At 40.8% G+C, this 20,371-nt stretch overlaps 1 protein-coding gene and 1 pseudogene across 6 annotated transcripts in view; one reads left to right on the forward strand and one right to left on the reverse strand.

The window, feature by feature from the left end:
* CEP85L (centrosomal protein 85 like) overlaps window positions 1–20,371 on the forward strand; it is a 246,856-nt gene that overhangs the window by 192,522 nt on the left and 33,963 nt on the right. The window lies entirely within an intron of this gene.
* Window positions 2,510–6,547, reverse strand: LOC116548963 (annotated as a pseudogene).

Genomic DNA, 20,371 nt, shown 5'->3' on the forward strand with positions numbered 1-20,371 from the left:
TTTTTTTTTTTTTTTTTTTTTTTTTTTTTTGTGACAGAGTCTCACTCTGTTGCCCAGGCTGGAGTGCAATGGCGCGATCTTGGCTCACTGTAACCTCTGCCTCCTGGGTTCAAGTGATTCTCCTGCCTCAGCCTCCTGAGTAGCTGGGGTTACAGGTGCATGCCACCACACCCAGCTAATTTTTGTATTTTTAGTAGAGACGGGGTTCCACCATGTTGGCCAGGCTGGTCTCTAACTCCTGACCTCATGATCTCCTCACTTTTGGGGTTCCACCATGTTGGCCAGGCTGGTCTCTAACTCCTGACCTCATGATCTCCTCACTTTGGCCTCTCACAGTGCTTGGATTACAGGCATAAGCCACTGTGCCCGGACCACCTGTGTTAACTCTTTAACAATTTATGAACTTAATATTTTAGAGCAGTTTTAGGCTCACTAAAAAATTGAATGGAAAGTACCAAGATTTCCCATATCCTCCATATCCTTGCACATGTACAATGTTAACCTACAGCTATCTTGATTATTTCCAAGTTTTGCCAATTATGAGTAAAGCTGCTATAGTGATGTAGGAAAAACCAAAGATGCATTTTTCCCACTGTCTACTCTCTACTCAGCACGATACTTCTGATACCACATGTGTGGTATGTGTTTCCCTACAGAGCAAGCAGTCAGTTCTGTATATTCTCCGGCAGACACCATGTGGGTATTTGTCTTCTAATTTAATTCTGACACTGTATGTGAAGAGATAGTGTCAAAACACACAGATTGAGGCTTCATACGACAAGACTGCCCTCCACTTCAGATCCCAATTGCAAGTTTCAGATGCTTCTTACTAACTGGCTATAAATCAGAGTTCACAAAACCCCCTCCCTGGGTTTGATTAACTTGCAGGAACTCAGAAATATTTTACTCACTCTAACCCATTTGTTACAAAGGATATTAGAAAAGGTACAGTTGAACAGCCAGATTGAAGGGATGCATAGGGGGAGGTATGAGATACGGAATACAGAGCTTCCATGCCATCTTCAGGGTGCCACCTTTCAGGAGGGAACTTCCACATATTCAACTATCTAGAAGTTCTGCGACCTTGTTGTTTTCGTTGTTGTTGTTGTTGTTGTTTTGTTGTTTTTATTTTTTTAAATGGAATTGCCATTATGTAGGTATGATTGATTTTTTTTTTTTTTTTGAGACAGGGTCTCTCTCTCTCTGTTGCTGAGGCTGGAGCGCAGTGGTGTGATTTTGGCTCATTGCAACCTCTGCATCCTGGGTTCAAGCAATTTTCCTGCCTCAGCCTCCTGAGTAGCTGGGACTATAGGCATAAACCACCACACCCAGCTAATTTTTGTATTTTTAGTAGAGACAGGGTTTCGCTAGGTTGGCCAGGCTGATCTTGAACTACTGGCCTCTGCCTGCCTTGTCCACCCAAAGTGCTGTGATTAGAAGCGTGAGCTACCACGCCCGGCTTATAACTTCTATATTTTGGATAACAGGCCTTTTTTTTGTTGTTGTTTTTTAGATCAGATTTGTCTTTTACAAATAATTACTTTTGGTCTGTGGCTTGTTTTCTCATTCTCCTGCCATTGTTTTTTAATTTTAATGAAGTCCAGCTTATCAGTTCATCCTTTCATGGATTCGGAATTGATGTTATATTTAAAGAGTCATTGCCATAGGCAGGGTCACCTAGGTTTTCTACTTTTTCTTTTCTTTCTTTTTTCTTTTTCTTTTTTTTTTTTTTAGTAGTTTTATAGTTTTGTGTTTTACATTTAGTTCTGTGATGCATTTTGAATTAACTTTTGTAAAAAATACAAGGTCTGTGTCTAGATTCTTTTTTTTTTTCTTTGCATGTGGATATCCAGTTGTTCAGCACCATTTGTTCAAATGGTGTTTTTTCCCCACTGTATTGCATTTGCTCCTTTGTTAAAGATCAGTTGACTATATTTATGTGTCCCTATTTCTGAACTATTTTGCATTGATTAATTTGTATATTTTATCATTAATACCACACATTGTTTAGATTAATGTAGCTTTACTGTAAGTCTTGAAGTTGGGTGGTGCCAGTACTCCAACTTTGTTCTCCTTTAATATTGTGATAGCTATTCTGGTTCTTTTGTCTCTCCATATAAACTTAGAATCAATTCATTGGATCCACTAAGTAATGTGCTAGGATTTTGTTAGGGATTGTGTTGAATCTATAGATCAAATTGGAAAGAACTAACATGTTCACAATATGGAGTCTTCCTATCCATGAACATGAAATGTTTATTTCTTAGAACTTTTTTAAGCAGAGTTTTATAGCTGCCTTCATATAGATATTGAATATATGTTGTTATATTTATGCCTATTTTATTTTTTCGTTGCTAATATAAATGGTAATGAATTTTTAATTTTTATATTTCATCTGTTTGTTGTTGACATAGTGAAAAATGATTGACTTTTGTGTTAATGTTGTATTACTGCCACCCTGCCATAATTAGTTCCAGGAAAGTGTTTTTTGTTTTTCACTCTTTTGAAGTTTAATTAAAAACACAATTTACAAATATTTAATATCTTGTGAAAAGTGTTTTTAAGTTAAGAATGAAAAAGTATGTACAGAATATATAATCAAATACTAGGCAGCCTCAACTCTCACCAGGTCCACACTCAGCAACATCTGTTTTTCTAGGCTCTTCAAGATCTTCTGTTAAATCTACAAAGTCTTGTTTTCCATGATGGAGGAAGGAATGGAAATCCCCATTGCTTTTCAAACTCCATACATAGTTACGATATCACCTAGAGTTACTTGCTGTGCAAGTTCTTTTAAGATTTTTGGTTATCTGTTCAGCAAGATGCATTGGAACCCAAGAGTCATCATACTGGGAGAGTGTCTGGTGTTCAAATGCTCATTGTGGGTATGGAGCTCCCTGAGCAATTTGATGGTCTCATCAAGTTTCTTCTAGAATACTTTAGCTTCTTCAAGAGTCAAAAACTTCAACTGGAGCAACAAAGTTTGTTACTGCTTTCAGAGTAGTGTAGTCCAAACATCCTGCTGTCTCTATTTCTGTAATCTCCATCTCTTTTGCTGTGTCAAGTGTCCTAGTATGGACTTCATTTTCAGGTGATGACATCTCCAACTCTTTTTCTTTCTTTTTTTTTTTTTAAAATGAATTGATTCTAAGTGAAGTGAAGGAATTCAACCAAGACATCTCCAACTCTTATAGGACCCTGGAATACCCTCCTTTTGTTAAAACATCCAGTAAGCTATCTGTCATAACATATGGATAATCTTGGCACGTGGTCAAAAATTCCTAGATGCTGAAATTGCTTGGAAGATCAGAGTCTTCTCCGTAGGCTGAATAGATTAAATCTGAATCATCCTTGCTGATATTTGTAAACTTGTAGTCATAATGTGGTACATAAGAACTCTAGGGTGCATAATTGAAATATAACACTGTGGTTACTTTGTACCTTTTATCCTCTTTGAACCCATGCAAAGTATTCACTTTGGACTGAAGTCTTCCAGTTGTCATTCCCAGTCTCACAGGGTAGTAGCCTGGCTTTCCTACAGTGGGATCCACAGGATGGAGAAGTTCTAATCTTCGTGTTCCATTTGGCTTTCTTCTTTCAAATTCCCATTGACTGTTAACAAGCTACCGGTCAGCTTTCCTCTAGATTCCTTCACAGTGCGGTCAAGCTGTGCCTGCTTTCTCTAAATTATTGCTTTTAAACTTATCTATAAGCATATCTTCATCTTTCTTTTTATTTTCTTTGCTGAGACTCTCGAAGTCTTGTGCTTCGGCATCTCCAGAGTTCTCTCTCTCTCAGCCAGCAGTCTCTATGGTTTCCACTCTATGAGATGTTGTTCTGTCTTTCTGCTTTCAAGTTTTTTGCAAGTCATCTATGAAGTCTGTGCTCTGCTTCAGGCTCTTAATTCTATCCTGGTTAAAAGTTTTCATCCCTGAGTGCAACAGCTTCTTTGCAGCTTTATAATAAGTGGTCTTTTGTTTGTTGTAAATCATGGCATTAGTACATATTAGTTTGAAGTTATCTTTTAGTTGTTCTGTGGACCGATAGTCATTGTTCTTGATCTTTTCTTTCATGGTACTAAGATCCATTGGGTGTTTAATGATCATGGAGTAGCCAGGAGCAATAAAATCAGTCACAGTAAATGAAAATAAAGCACTTGGGTCTTTTCTCTGCAGTTGTCTCATCAGTTGATTCAAGCTCTCAGGCTCCAGCTGGGTCTCATGCGCTGTCTTGTTAAGAGGGGCCTCATGCCACCCTGTGCACACCAACCCTCTGCATTGCAGCACAAGGTTTAGCAGGACCTGCTCCTACCCTCCAGCTTGCCTGGCCTGGACCAGAAGTGGCACCGCGAGGCCTGGGCCTGGTATGGGAGGTGGGCACCAGGGCCTGGTCGGACATGGGCAAGAAGCGTAAGTCAGACAAACACCTCTAATGAAGAGAAAGTGGAAAAGCCCCTGAAGCTGGTCCTCAAAGTGGGAGGGAAAGCAGTTACTGGGCTCTCCACAGGCAGTTCGGGGCAGTACTCCAACCTCTTCGAAGACAAAAATAATCATTACAAACACAAGGACCGAGAGCAGAAAAAGAGAAAGGACAGAAGCCAGTTCCGGGGGAAGAAAAGGAGAGAAAACATAGAATTGAGGATTAAAAGTAAGCGAGACCATGTGGAGAATGAGACAGAAAAAGACCTCCAGTGTCATGCCCCTATGAGATTAGACTTGCCTCCTGAGAAGCCTCACACAAGCTCTTTATCCAAACAAGAAGTACAGTAGACACCCCTTCAAGATGTTTGTTTGTTTGAGACAGGTTATTGCTCTGTTGCCTAGGCTGGAGTGTATTGTACGTTCAGTCATAACTCACTGCAGCCTCCAACTCCTGGGTTCAAGCAATCCTTCTGCCTCAGCCTCTTGAGTAGGTGGGAGTACAGGCATGTGCCACCATGCCTGGCTAATTAAAAAAAAAAAAATTCTTTTTTTAGTAGAGGCAACGTCGCATTATGTTGCCCAGCCTTGTCTTGAACTACTGGGCTCAAGTGATCCTCCTGCTTTGGCCTCCCAAGGTGTTAGGATGACAGGCATGAGCAACTGCACCCAGCCAGGAATTTTTTTGTGTGGATTCTTTTTGACATTCTATAAAGATGATGATGTTATCTGTGAACAAAGTTTTATTTCTTATTTCCTTTCCAATCAGTATACTTTTTATTTACTCTTTTTGTTGTATTGCATTAGCTAGCACTTCCAGAATGATGTTGAAAAGCAGTAGTGAGAGGGGACATCCTTGCATGCTTTTTGATCTTTTGAGAAAGGTATAATGTTAACTATAGGTTTTTTGTATATGTTATTTATTAAATTGAAGATGCTCCCTTGTTTTGTTAGTTTGCTGAGAGTTTGTAATCATGAATGGGTATTGGATTTTGTCAAATGCATTTTCTTGATTTGACATAATCATGATTTTTCTTCTTTAGCCTGTTGGTGATGGAGCGCCTTAATTGATTTTCAAACATTGAACTTGCAGTTTCTTTTGTTTGACTTATTTCGGATTTAATTATCTCTACTTTTTCTAGTTAATATTCTCTTTCTAATTTCCTAGGTAGAGGCTTAGATGATTTATTTTAGATTTTTTTCTTATATACGCATTCAGTGCTATAACAATTTCTAAGTACTGCTTTCACTGGATACCACAAATTTTGATAGGTTGTATTTTCTTTCCGATTTAGTTGAAGACATTTTTAAATTTCTTTTGAGATTTCCTCTCTAACTTAAATGCATATGTAGCAGTGTGTTATTTAATCTCCAGGTATTTTGGGATTTCCCAGCTGTCTTTCTGTTTTTGATTTCTAGTTTAATTCCACTATGGTCTGACAGCAGACATTGGATGATTTTTTATCTTTTTAATTTTTTAAGGTGTATCTTAAGGCCCAAAGTGTTGTCTGTTTTGGTGAATGTTCCAGGTGAGCTTTAGATGAATATGTAATGCTGTTTTTGGATGAATAGTCTACTATGTCAGTTACAGTTAATTGATTGATGGGGCTGTTGTGATCAACTACATCCTTACTGATTTTCTGCCTGTTGGATCTGTCCATTTCTTTTCTCTTTCCCTGCCTCCTTCCCTTTCCTCCCTTTTTTCTTTCCTTCCTTCCTTTCTCTCCCTCTTCTTTTTATTAGTAAATTGGGTCTCTCTGTGTTGCCCAGGGTGGTCTCAAACTCCTGGTAAGCGATCCACCTGCCTTGGCCACTCACAGTGCTAGATGTGTCCATTTCTTGTACACTTGTTAAAATCTCCGACTGTGATAGTAGATTAATCTATTTCTTCTTGCAGTTGTATCAGTTTTTGTTTCATGTATTTTGATGCTTAGCTGTTGGGGTTTTTTTGGGCAATGTTCCACACTTTCTGTCTTTTATCATTTGTATTTATTTTTATTTTTTTCTAGATGTGAGCATCTCACTATGTTGCCTAGGTTGGTCTCAAACTCCTGACCTTAAGTGATCCTCCTGCCTCAGTCTCCCAAAGTACTGGGATTATAGACATGAGCCTACCGTTGTGCAGTCATTTTAATTGAGCATTTTATATTGATCCATTTTTCTCTTTTTACTTTATTATACTTCTCTTCTTATATTCTTTAGTGGTTGTCCTACAGTTTTCATATACATTTGCAACTAATCGAAGTCTGCTGTTAAGTAACCCTATACACCTGAAGGTAGTGAAGTGTGCCTTATAATAAGTGCCATATAATAACAAAATACTTCTAATTCTTCCATCTTCCTTCTAATCCCTTGTATTATTGTTATCAGTCATTTCACTTATTTGTAAGCATACATAGGAACGTATATACATGTACGCACAAATACACAGAAATATACATAAATGATTACATTGTTGGTGTTACTAAAAAACTGTCACTTCTTAGATCAATTAAGAATAAGAATAATAAAGATTTTAAAAATGTTATCTTCACTTATTTCTCCTCCAATGCTGTTGCTTTCTTTGTCTGGATCTGAGTTTCTGACCTATGCCATTTCGCATCTCTCTGAAGACTTTCAACATTTCTCGCAAAGCAGGTATATTGGCCACACAATCCTTCAATTTTTGTCTATGAAAGTCTCTCTCTTTCACTTTTGAAAGATAATTTCACAGTGTACAGCAACAGTCCCTAACCTTTTTGGCACCAGTGTCTGGTTTCAAGGAAGAAATTTTTCCACAGACCTGGGGAGAGGATGTAGTTTTGGGATGATTCAAGCACATTAAATTTATAGTATACTTTATTTCTATTATGATTAAATTTTTTTTCCCCATTTATTTATTTTATTGCATTTTAGGTTTTGGGGTACATGTGAAGAACATGCAAAATTGTTGCATAGGAACACACATGGCAGTGTGATTTGCTGCCTTCCTCCCCATCACCTACATCTGGCATTTCTCCCCTTGCTATCTCTCCCCAGCTTTCCACCCCCCACCCCCCCTCCCCTATTTCCCCCCAACTGACCCGTGTGTAGTGCTCCCCTCCCTGTGTCCATGTGTTCTCATTGTTCAACACCCGCCTATGAGTGAGAACATGCAGTGTTTGATCTTCTGCTCTTCTGTCAGTTTGCTGAGAATGATGGTTTCCAGGTTCATCCATGTCCCTACAAAGGACCCTAACTCATCGTTTTTGATGGCTGCATAATATTCCATGGTGTATATGTGCCACATTTTCCCTATCCAGTCTATCATCGATGGGCATTTGGGTTGGTTCCAGGTCTTTGCTATTGTAAACAGTGCTGCAATGAACATTCGTGTGCACGTGTCCTTATAGTAGAACGATTTGTAATCCTTTGGATATATACCCAGTAATGGGATCGCTGGGTCAAATGGAATTTCTATTTCTATGTCCTTGAGGAATCTCCACACTGTCTTCCACAATGGTTGAACTAATTTACACTCCCACCAACAGTGTAAAAGTGTTCCTATTTCTCCACATCCTCTCCAGCATCTGTTGTCTCCAGATTTTTTAATGATCGCCATTCTAACTGGCGTGAGATGGTATCTCAATGTAGTTTTGATTTGCATTTCTCTGATGACCAGTGATGATGAGCATTTTTTCATATGTTTGTTGGCCTCACGTATGTCTTCTTTTGTAAAGTGTCTGTTCATATCCTTTGCCCACTTTTGAATGGGCTTGTTAGTTTTTTTTCTTGTAAATCTGTTTTAGTTCTTTGTAAATTTTGGATATCAGCCCTTTGTCAAATGGGTAAACTGCAAAAATTTTTTCCCAATCTGTTGGTTGCCGATTCACTCTAATGATTGTTTCTTTTGCTGTGCAGAAGCTGTGGAGTTTGATTAGGTCCCATTTGTCTATTTTGGCTTTTGTTGTCAATGCTTTTGGTGTTTTGGTCATGAAGTCCTTGCCTACACCTACGTCCTGAATGGTTTTACCTAGATTTTCTTCTAGGGTTTTTATGGTGTTAGGTCTTATGTTTAAGTCTTTAATCCATCTGGAGTTAATTTTAGTGTAAGGTGTCAGGAAGGGGTCCAGTTTCTGCTTTCTGCACATGGCTAGCCAGCTTTCCCAACACCATTTATTGAACAGGGAATCCTTTCCCCATTGCTTGTTTTTGACTGGTTTGTCAAAGATCAGATGGTTGTAGATATGTTGTGTTGCCTCCGAGACCTCTGTTCTGTTCCATTGGTCTATATCTCTGTTTTGGTACCAGTACCATGCTGTTTTGATTACTGTAGCCTTGTAGTATAGTTTGAAGTCTGGTATTGTGATGCCCCCCGCTTTGTTCTTTTTGCTTAGAATTGACTTGGCTATGCGGGCTCTCTTTTGGTTCCATATGAAGTTTAAGGTGGCTTTTTCCAGTTCTGCAAAGAAGGTCATTGGTAGCTTGATGGGGATAGCATTGAATCTGTAAATTACTTTGGGCAGTATGGCCATTTTCACAATATTGATTCTTCCTAACCATGAACATGGAATGTTTCTCCATCTGTTTGTGTCCTCTCTTATTTCATTGAGCAGTGGCTTGTAGTTCTCCTTGAAGAGGTCCTTTACATTCCTTGTTAGTTATATTCCTAGGTATTTTATTCTCTTTGTGGCAATTGTGAATGGAAGTTTGTTCTTGATTTGGCTCTCTTTAAGTCTGTTATTGGTGTATAGGAATGCATGTGATTTTTGCACATTGATTTTGTATCCTGAGACTTTGCTGAAGTTGCTTATCAGTTTCAGGAGGTTTGGGGCTGAGACGATGGGGTCTTCTAGATATACAGTCATGTCGTCTGCAAATAGAGACAATTTGACTTCCTCCTTTCCTATTTGAATGCCCTTTATTTCTTTTTCTTGCCTGATTGCTCTGGCTAGAACTTCTAATACTATATTGAATAGCAGTGGTGAGAGCGGGCATCCTTGCCTGGTGCCACATTTCAAGGGAAATGCTTCCAGTTTTTGCCCATTCAGTATGATATTGGCTGTTGGTTTGTCATAAATAGCTTTTATTATTTTGAGATATGTTCCATCGATACCTAGCTTATTGAGTGTTTTTAGCATAAAGGGCTGTTGAATTTTGTCAAAGGCCTTCTCTGCATCGAGATAATCATGTGGTTTTTGTCTTTGGTTCTGTTTATGTGGTGAATTATGTTTATAGACTTGCGTATGTTGAACCAGCCTTGCATCCCCGGGATGAAGCCTACTTGATCATGGTGGATAAGCTTTTTGATGTGCTGTTGCAATCGGCTTGTCAGTATTTTATTGAAGATTTTTGCATCTATGTTCATCATGGATATTGGCCTGAAGTTTTCTTTTCTTGTTGAGTCTCTGCCGGGTTTTGGAATCAGGATGATGTTAGTGTCATAAAATGATTTGGGAAGAATTCCCTCTTTTTGTATTGTTTGGAATAGTTTTAGAAGAAATGGTACCAGCTCCTCTTTGTATGTCTGGTAGAATTCAGCTGTGAACCCATCTGGACCTGGGCTTTTTTTGGGTGGTAAGCTCTTAATTGCTGCCTCAACTTCAGACCTTGTTATGGGTCTGTTTAGGGTTTCGGCTTCTTCCTGGTTTAGGCGTGGCAGGAGGCAAGTGTCCAGGAATTTATCCATTTCTTCCAGGTTTATTAGTTTGTGTGCATAGAGTTGTTTGTAATAATCTCTGATGATGGTTTGAATTTCTGTGGAATCTGTGGTGATATCCCCTTTATCGTTTTTTATTGCATCAATTTGGTTATTCTCTCTTTTCTTTTTTATTAATCTGGCTAGTGGTCTGTCTATTTTGTTGATCTTTTCAAAAAACCAGCTCCTGGATTTATTGATTTTTTGAAGGGTTTTTTGTGTCTCTATCTCCTTCAGTTCTGCTCTGATCTTAGCTATTTCTTGTCTTCTGCTAGACTTTGAGTTTTTTTGATCTTGCTCCTCTAGCTCTTTCAGTTTTGACGATAGGGTGTCAATTTTTGATCTCTCCTTGCTTCTCATGTGGGCACTTATTGCTATATATTTTCCTGTAGAGACTGCTTTAAATGTGTCCCAGAGATTCTGGTATGTTGTGTCTTCATTCTCGTTGGTTTCGAAGAACATCTTTATTTCTGCCTTCATTTCATTGTTTATCCAGTCAACATTCAAGAGCAAGTTGTTCAGTTTCCATGAAGCTGTGCGGTTCTGAGTTAGTTTTTGAATTCTGAGTTCTAACTTGATTGCACTGTGGTCTGAGAGACTGTTTGTTACGATTTCCGTTCTTTTGCATTTGCTGAGGAGTGATTTACTCCCAATTATGTGGTCAATTTTAGAGTAGGTGTGATGTGGTGCTGAGAAGAATGTATATTCTGTGGATTTGGGGTGGAGAGTTCTGTAAATGTCTATTAGGTTTGCCTGGTCCAGGTCTGAGTTCAAGTCCTGGATATCCTTGTTAATTTTCTGTCTGGTTGATCTGTCTAATGTTGACAATTGGGTGTTAAAGTCTCCCACTATTATTGTGTGGGAGTCTAAGTCTCTTTGTAAGTCATTAAGAACTTGGCCTTATGTATCTGGGTGCTCCTGTATTGGGTGCGTATATATTTAGGATCGTTAGCTCTTCTTGTTGCATTGATCCTTTTACCATTATGCAATGTCCCTCTTTGTCTCTTATGATCTTTGTTGCTTTAAAGTCTAATTTATCAGAGATGAGAATTGCAACTCCTGCTTTTTTTTTGCTCTCCATTTGCTTGGTAAATCTTCCTCCATCCCTTTATTTTGAGCCTTTGTGTATCCTTGCATGTGAGATGGGTTTCCTGGATACAGCACACCGATGGGTTTTGTCTTTTTATCCAATTTGCCAGTCTGTGTCTTTTGATTGGGGCATTTAGTCCATTTACATTTAGAGTTAATATTGTTATGTGTGAATTTGATACTGCCATTTTGGTGCTAGCTGGCTGTTTTGCCGTTTAGTTGAGCTGGTACTTGTTGTTCCTTTATATGTGTAGAGCCTCTTTCAGGAGCTCTTGTAGAGCTGGCCTGGTGGTGACGAAGTCTCTGAGTACTTGCATGTTCCCAAAGGATTTTATTTTTCCTTCACTTATGAAGCTTAGTTTGGCTGGATAGGAGATTCTGGGTTGAAAGTTCTTTTCTTTAAGGATGTTGAATATTGGCCCCCATTCTCTTCTGGCTTGTAGGGTTTCTGCTGAGAGATCTGCTGTGAGTTCTGCTGTGAGTCTGATGGGCTTCCCTTTATGGGTAACCCGACCTTCCTCTCTGGCTGCCCTTAGTATTTTCTCCTTCATTTCGACCCTGGTGAATCTGACGATTATGTGCCTTGGGGTTGCTCTTCTTGACGAATATCTTTGTGGTGTTCTCTGTATTTCCTGGACTTGAATGTTTGCCTGCCTTGCTAGGTTGGGGAAGTTTTCCTGGATAATATCCTGAAGAGTATTTTCCAGCTTGGATTCATTCTCTTCGTCGCATTCGGGTACACCTATCAAACGTAGATTAGGTCTTTTCACATAGTCCCACATTTCTTGGAGACTTTGTTCATTCCTTTTTACCCTTTTTTCTCCAGTCTTGCCTTCCCGTTTTATTTCATTGAGTTGATCTTCGACCTCTGATATCCTTTCTTCTGCTTGGTCAATTCGGCTGTTGATACTTGTGCATGCTTCACGAAGTTCTCGTGTTGCGTTTTTCAGCTCCATCAATTCACTTATATTCCTTTCTATTTTGTCCATTCTCGTTAGCATTTCGTCAAATCTTTTTTCAAGGTTCTTAGTTTCTTGGCATTTGGTTAGAACATGTTCTTTAAGTTCACAGAAGTTTCTTACTACCCACCTTCTGAAGTCTGATTCTGTCATTTCATCACACTCGTTCTCCCTCCAACTTTGTTCCCTTGCTGGTGAGGAGTTGTGATCCCTTTTAGGAGGAGAGGTATTCTGGTTTCGGGTGTTTTCATCCTTTTTTCGCTGGTTTCTTCCCATCTTTAAGGATTTATCCACCTGTCGACTTTGTGGTTGTTGGCTTTCAGATTGGGTCTCAAACCTTTCAGATTGACGGTCTGTTTGTTGATGATGAGGTTATTTCTGTTTCTTGGTTTCCTTCTGACAGTCTGGCCCCTCTGCTGTAGGTCTGCTGAGGTTCACTCCAGGCCCTGCTTGCCTGGGGTTCACCTGCAGCAGCTGTTGAACAGCAAGGGTTGTTACCAGTTTTCTTCTTCTGCTATCTTTGTCCCAGAAGGATACCCACCTAGTGTCAATCTGATCTCTCCTCTATGAGGTGTCTTTTTGGATATATAGGGGTCACGGAGCTGCTTGAGGAGATGGTCTCTTCTTTATAGGAGCTCAGACGGTGAGCTGCGAGCTCTGTTGTTGTTCATTCAGAGCTGCTGGGCAGGTACTTTTAGGTCTGCTGTAGCAGTACTCATAAACTGCTTTTTGTTCCCAGGTGCTCTGTCCCAGGGATTTAGGGCTTTATTTATGAGTTTATGTTATGCTGCCGCCTTCTTTTTTTTTTTTTTTTCTCCTTCAGACCTGCCCAGCCCAGCAAGGAGGCAGCCTAGTCACTGTCGGCCTATAGCAGCTTTGCTGAGCTGCTGTGGGCTCCGCCCCGCTGCCGAGTGAACTTCCCTGCAGTCCTGTTTATATGGGTGTAGTTAGAACTGCTTTGTGGATGGTGGCCCGCCTCTGTTGGGGCGGAGTCTCTGCTGTGGCGGGTTGCCATGGCAACGGCGGGCTGCCTCAGCAGTGGCGGGGTGCCTTGGCAACGGCGGGCTGCCTCGGTAATGGCGGACGCCCCTCCCCCACAGAGCTGGACCATCCTGGGTTCAGCTGCGCTTGCTGTGAAACTCTCAATCCAGAGTTTCTGATTGCTGTTCTTTTGTGGGGGTGGGGCCAGCCGAGCCTGATCGCCTGGCTCCCTGCCTCAGAGCCTTTTTAAAATTGGTGTTCCAGTCGCCTGTTGAAAAGGCGCCGGGGTCTGTTTGTTTTCCCCTGCGGCCACTCACTGTGCTGGCTTAAACAGCGGTACTGAGGTTTGTGGCGCTTTTTTTTTGTTTTTTTCCCCTGGAATCTACTGTCCTGATTCTCTGCTCAGTCCCCTTTTTGAGCCGGCGTACGGGCGACTTCCCGTGGCTCCAATCGCCTGCCAAAAGGGCCCCTGGACCAGTGTATTTTGTACGGAGAAGCGCGGCTCTGGGGCGCCGACAAAGCAGCCGCGCGGGGCAAAGCGGCGGCGCTGGCCGGCACAGCTGTGCTGGCCGAAACAGCTGCGCTGGCGACCGTGGAGCACCTCTGCCCAGGAATTTCCTAGTCTGTGGGCAATAAAAACGCGGCGTCCACTCACCCTCTGCGCTTTCACTGGGAGCTGCGATCCTGAGCTGTTCCTAAACGGCCATCTTGGATCCGGTCCCATGATTAAATTTTAATATACAATGAAATAATTGAACAACTTGCCATAATGTAGAATCAGTGGGAGGCTGGAGCTTGTTTTCCTGCAACTAGGCAGTCATTTCTGGAAGTGCTGGGAGTCAGTGACATCCAAAGTCTGTTGCTTATGTGCATTCTACTCTGTAATCTCGTTTTGGTTGCTGTCACTGCAGAAACCTATTTCTGCAGAATCTCTATTTCTCGTTTTGGTTGCTGTCACTGGTTCACAAAGATGGGATGTTGGAAATAGAAGCAGGCTTTTCAGTGCTTTTGTGGCAATCTCAGGATATTCTCCCTTGACTTTAATCCAGAGTGTATGGAGATTTGAAGTGGTCTCAGACATATTTTTAAGGCCACTGTCATTTGCAGTCTCAAGGAGTTGATTCTCTTCTAGTGTGGACAAAGTTGATTGAGCTGGCAATTTACAAATGGGTCGCTATCCATCTCATTTCCCATTTCAGGTTTTGTTTTGTTTTGTTTTTGTTTTTTTGTGGTTGGGAAGTAATGCTCAGACTTTTTAGAAAGCTGAGATAGCTGATCCATGTACCAGCTGGGAGAAAGAAGGCCCTGGCTCAGTCTGTTTCAAGATCTCTGCTAATGTTTGAAACGTCAAAAATTCCAATGTTCACTCATTGCCCCCATAATACTAGTTTGGCTTTGAGTCCAGCCACTTTATCTGTTGACTTCAACACAGTTGTCATTCTCCCCTGAAGTGACAGAACAGGTTGAGTTCATTGAGCAGGTTGAATATGTCATGTAAGTAAGCAAGTTTTGTTACCCAATCTATGTCACTGAAATGTGTTGCCAGTGGTGACTGTTTTTCTAAAAGAAATCTCTGGAGTGGCTCTTGTAACTCAAAAAACCCTGGCCAGAGATCTGCCTTTAGAAAGCAATCACTTCTGTGTATAAGAGAAGATGTGTGTGCCCTGCATCCATCTTCTAACAGAGCTGCTCCATCAGATGTGAGTTAAAGGCGTGTACTTTAATGTGGTTGATAATTTTATTATATCCTGCAAAATGTTGCTAAGTTCAGGTGACATTTTTCATCTAGCCAGCATTTCTCTATGGGTGACACAATGTGTGGACTCACATGCAGAAGCAGCCATCTGACCCAAGTCATGAAACCAGAAAGATATCCAGTAATAGAAGCCTCTCTGTCTGTGTGTATACTGACACAAATGACCAATTCAGTTTTTCTGGTATGTAATCATTCAAAGACTTGAATAGTTCTGCAGCTATGGTATTGGTTGGCAATAAAAGTGCATATCACACATGCTCATGTACATCTTCCTGAAAACTATGTTACACAAAAATAAGCCTTGTTGCCTTGTCAACATTGATAGACTTTTCAACCTGGATTGCATACCACAGTGACTCATTAATCCTCTTTGATAGTTGTGCCTCAGTATCTTCTGCTGTTTTATCAGTTCATCTAGTTATGGTGTTAGCTGAAAGAGGAACACATACCACCTTTTGAACTGCAGCCTCTCCTAAGAGTTTATGACAGATGTCTTGGTAGCCAGCAGGATCATCTCGTCAACAGTAAAGGGCTTTGTACTAGTCCATTCTCATGCTGCTATAAGGAACTGCCTGAGACTGGATAATTTATAAAGGAAAGAGGTTTAATTAATTCACAGTTCTGCCTGGCTGGGGAAGCCTCAGGAAACTTACATTCATGGTGGAAGGGGAAGCAAACCCATCCTTCTTCATATGATGGAAGGAAAAAGTGTCAAGCAAAGAGGGAAAAGCCCCTTACAAGACCATTAGAGATCTCAGGAGAAATCATTCACTATCACGATAACAGTAGCATGGTGGTAATTGCACCCATGATTCATTACTTCCCACTGAGTCTTTCCCTCAACATATGGGGATTATTGAAACTATAATTCAAGTTGAAATTTGGGTGGGGGCACAGCCAAACCATGTCATTCCACCTCAGCCCCTCCCAAGTCTCATATCCTTACATTTTAAAACATAATGATGCCTTCCCAACAGTTCCCCAAAGCCTTAACTCATTCCAGCATTAATTCAAAGTCCAAGTCAGAAGCCTCATCTGAAACAAAGCAAGTCATTTCCTTCTATCTATAAGCCTATAAAATCAAAAGCAAGTTAGTTACTTCCTAGATACAATGGGAATACAGGCATTGGGTAAATACACCTGTTCAAAATGGGAGAAATTGGCCAAAATGAAGGGGCTACAGGTCCCATGCAAGTCCAAATCTTAAAGCTCTGAAATTATCTCCTTTGACTCCATGTCTCACATCCAGGTCACACTGATGCAAGAGATGGGCTTCCATGGCCTTGGACAGCTCCACTCCTGTGCCTTTGCAGAGTACAGCCCCCCTCCTGGCTGCCTTCATGGGCTGGCATTGAGTGTCTGCAACTTTTTCAGGTGCTTGGTGCAAGCTGTTAGTAGATCTTCCATCCTGGGGTCTGGGAGATGGTGGCCCTCTTCTCATAGCTCCACTAGGCAGTGCCCAGTGGGTACTCTTTGTTGGGACTCAAATCCCACATTTTCTTTCTGCACTGCCCTAGCAGAGGTTCTCCATGAGGGCTCCATGCCTCCAGCAAACATCTGCCTGGACATCTAGGTGTTTCCGTACATCCTCTGAAATCTAGGCAGAGGTTCCCAAATCTCAATTCTTGATTTCTGGGCACCCACACACTCAGTACCATGTGGAAGCTGCCAAGACTTGGGGCCTTCACTCTCTGAAACCATGGCCTGAGTTGTACCTTGGCCCCTTTTGGCCATGGCTGGTATGCAGGGTGCCAAGCCCCAAGACTGCACAAAGCAGCAAGACCCTGGGCCCAGCCCATGAAACCATTTTTTTTTTCCTAAGCTCCTGGCCTGTGATGGGAGGAGCTGCTGTGAAAACCTCTGACATGCCCTGGAGATATTTTCCCCATTGTCTTGGTGATTAACATTTGGCTGGTTATTTATGCAAATTTGTGTAGCTGGATTGAGTTTCTCCTGAGAAAATGGTCTTTTCTTTTCTATCATGTCGTCAGGCTGCAAATTTTCTGAACTTTTATGTTCTGCTGCACTGCTTCCCTTTTAAACAGAAGTTCCAATTCCAAACCATATTTTTGTGAATACATAAAATGAAATGCTTTTAAGAGCACCTAAGTCACCTCTTTTTTTTTATGTTTTTTATTGTACTTTAGGTTCTGGGGTACATGTGCAGATCATGCAGGATTGTTGTATAGGTACATACATGGGAACGTGATTTGCTACCTCCATCCCTCCGTCACCTATATCTGACATTTCTCCCCACATTATCCCTCCCTACCTCCCTACTGTCCCTCCCCTATTTCCCCCCAGCGGACACCAGTGTGTGATGCTCCCCTCCCTGTGTCCATGTGTTCTCATTGATCAACACCCACCTGTGAGTGAGAACGTGTGGTGTTTGTTTTTCTGTTCCTGAGTCAGTTTGCTGAGAATGATGGTTTCCAGATTCATCCATGTCCCTACAAAGGACACGAACTCATCATTTTTTATGGCTGCATAATAACATGGTGTACCTGTGCCACATTTTCCTTGTCCAGTCTATCATTGAGGGGCATTTGGGTTGTTTCCAGGTCTTTGCTATTATAAACAGTGCCGCAATGAGCATACATGTGCATGTGTCTTTATAACAGAACAATTTATAATGCTTTGGATATATACCCAGTAATGGGATTGCTGGGTCAAATGGAATCTCTATTTCTAGGTCCTTGAGGAATCACTACACTGTCTTCCACAATGGTTGAACTAATTTACACTCCCGCCAACAGTGTAAAAGTGTTCCTATTTATTCACATCCTCTCCAGCATCTGTTGTCTCCAGATTTTCTAATGATCATCATTCTAACTGGCATGAGATAGTATCTCAATGTAGTTTTGATTTGCATTTCTCTAATGACCAGTGATGATGAGCATTTTTTTCGTATGTTTGTTGGCCTCATATATGTTTTCTTTTGAAAAGTGTCTCATGCCCTTTGCCCACTTTTGAATGGGTTGGTTTGTTTTTTTCTTGTAAATCTGTTTTAGTTCTTTGTAGATTCTGGATATTAGCCCTTTGTCAGATGGGTAGATTACAAAAAATTTTTCTTGAATGCTTTGGTGCTTAGAAATTTCTTCCACTAGATACTTTTAAGTCACCTCATACTTTTTCAAAGTGTCATAGCTCTCTAGGGTAGGAGCAATATGCATGCCTCCAGTCTCTTTGCTAAAACACAGTAAGAGTCACCTTTATTTCGGTTCCCAAAAAGTTCCTCATCTCTGTCTTAGACAACCTCACCCTGGACTTCATTGTTCATACCACTATCAGCATTTTGGTCAAAGCCATTCAACAAGTCTTAAGGAAGTTCCAGACTTTCCCACATCTTCCTGTCTTCTTCTGAGCCCTCTGAACTGTTCTAGCCTCTGCCTGTTACCCAGTTCCAAAGTTGCTTCCACGTTTTTGGATATCTTTACAGCAGCACCCCACTACCTGGCAGCAATTTACTCTATTAGTCCGTTCTCATGCTGCTATGAAGAAATACATGAGATTGAGTAATGTATAAAGGAAACAGGTTTAATCAACTCACTGTTCTGGATGGCTGGGGAGGCTTCAGGAAACTTACAATCATAGCAGAAAGGGAAATAAACATGTCCTTCTTTACATGATGGCAGGAAAGCCCCTTATAAAACCATCAGATCTCATGACAACTCATTCACTGTCACAAGAATAGCAACATGGGGGTAGCTGCCTTCATGATTCAATTACCTGTCACTGGGTAATTGGGATTACCTCACATGACACATAGGGATTATGGGGACTACAGTTCAAGATGAGATTTGGGTGGTGATACAGTCAAACCATTTTAGACTTCCTAGCTTTAGCCACTAGGAATGATTCTGTCAGTGCAGGCACATTTGATGATGTAGTGGCCTTCAATAATTGCTTCTATTCTTTGTAGTCATGTTTTTTTTTTTTTCTTCTGAAAACTCCAAAGTCTTTTAATGCAGGGTGCCTGGTGTCCCTGGTACAAATTAGTTTTGAAGGTCTCACGGCTTTGTTAGATAGCGGTCACCACATATACAAAGTGGGCTTGGAGAATGTCAATCGCCAGTTGCAATGAACCCATAATTTAAGTAAGACTCTTGGTATTTTCTTTTAAATGTACCTTTCTTCTTGTTGGCAGTCTTAGAGTCTTCTGCCGTCTCATCATTATGTCTTTCCCTCTTTTGATGAAGCTCTCCAGTGACATTTGCTTTTTATTCATGTAAGCTAGGGTTAGCTTGTGGGCTTACCAAGATTGTGACTGAGACAAGTGCACAGTGTAGGAAAGAGGCATGGATGGAAGGGGGAAATAAAATAATGAGCAGGCCTTACTCAGGCTAAAGTAAGTGTTGGATTCTAGCTAAAGCCTGCCACCAGACGCAACTGTATAATTGAAGTACATCAACTCACTTGCCACTATAAAGACTGCCACTAGATGAAGCTTAATTGTTACTTGTCACTCACTGATAGTGCTTCAATATGAATGTGCAAGCAATTGATTTGTTATGTCCTCTGTGCAGTCAAACCTCTCTGCTAATGTTAATCTGTATTTGCAGCCACTTCCTGGTGCTAGCATTACAACCTCAGCTCCACCTCAGACCACCAGACATTAGATTATCATAGGGAATGTGCAACCTGGATCCCTCACATGCACAGTTCACAATAGGGGTCATGCTCCTATGAAAATCTAATGCTGTAGCTCATCTGACAGGAGACGGAGCTTGTGAGGTAATGCTAGCCATGACGAGTGGCTATAAAAATAGATGAAGCTTCACTTGCTGACCCACTGCTCACCTCCTGCTGTGCAACCCATTCTTAATAGGCCATGGGCTGGGGACCCCTGGCCGTACAGAGTTCTAGGCTGCTGGTTTGATTCTCTCAACACTCTCCATGTTTACATGGTTTCTGAGGCAAAGTTGGATGTAAATCTTACCTTTGTTTCTCTATAAGTAAGGTTTCCTCCCTACTCTGGCTTTTTTCAGGAGTTTATCTTTGCTTTTCTGAGGTTTAACTGTAATATGCCTAGTTGTGTTTTTTTTTTTTCTTTCAAATTTGTTTTACTTGGTGTTTTCTGACCTTTCTGGATCTGTAATATGATGTCTGATGTTAACTTGGGGAAATAGTTATTGTTGCTTCAAATACAGCACCTGTTCTCTATTTCTTCTCCTACTATTCCCATTACATGTATCTATACCTTTTGTAGTTTTTTTCACAGTTCTTGTACATTGTGTTATGTTTTTTCTTTTTCAGTATTGGAAGTTTCTATTGTCATATCCCCAAGTTCAGGAATTCTTTCCTCAGCTGGGTCTACTTTCCTAATGAGTTCCTCAAAGGCATTCTTCATTTCTGTTAGTGTTCTCAGTCTTCAGCATTTCTTTTTTATTCTTTTCTACAGTTTTTATCTCTGTGCTTACATTATCTCTGTGTTCTTGTATGCTGTCTACATTTTCTATCATAATTGTACTAATTCTAGTTGTCAAAAATTCCTGGTCTGATAATTGTTATT

This window comes from Sapajus apella, unplaced genomic scaffold (genome assembly GCF_009761245.1).
Source record: "Sapajus apella isolate SASKATOON/1434 unplaced genomic scaffold, GSC_monkey_1.0 scaffold6, whole genome shotgun sequence".
Taxonomy (NCBI): Eukaryota; Metazoa; Chordata; class Mammalia; order Primates; family Cebidae; genus Sapajus; species Sapajus apella.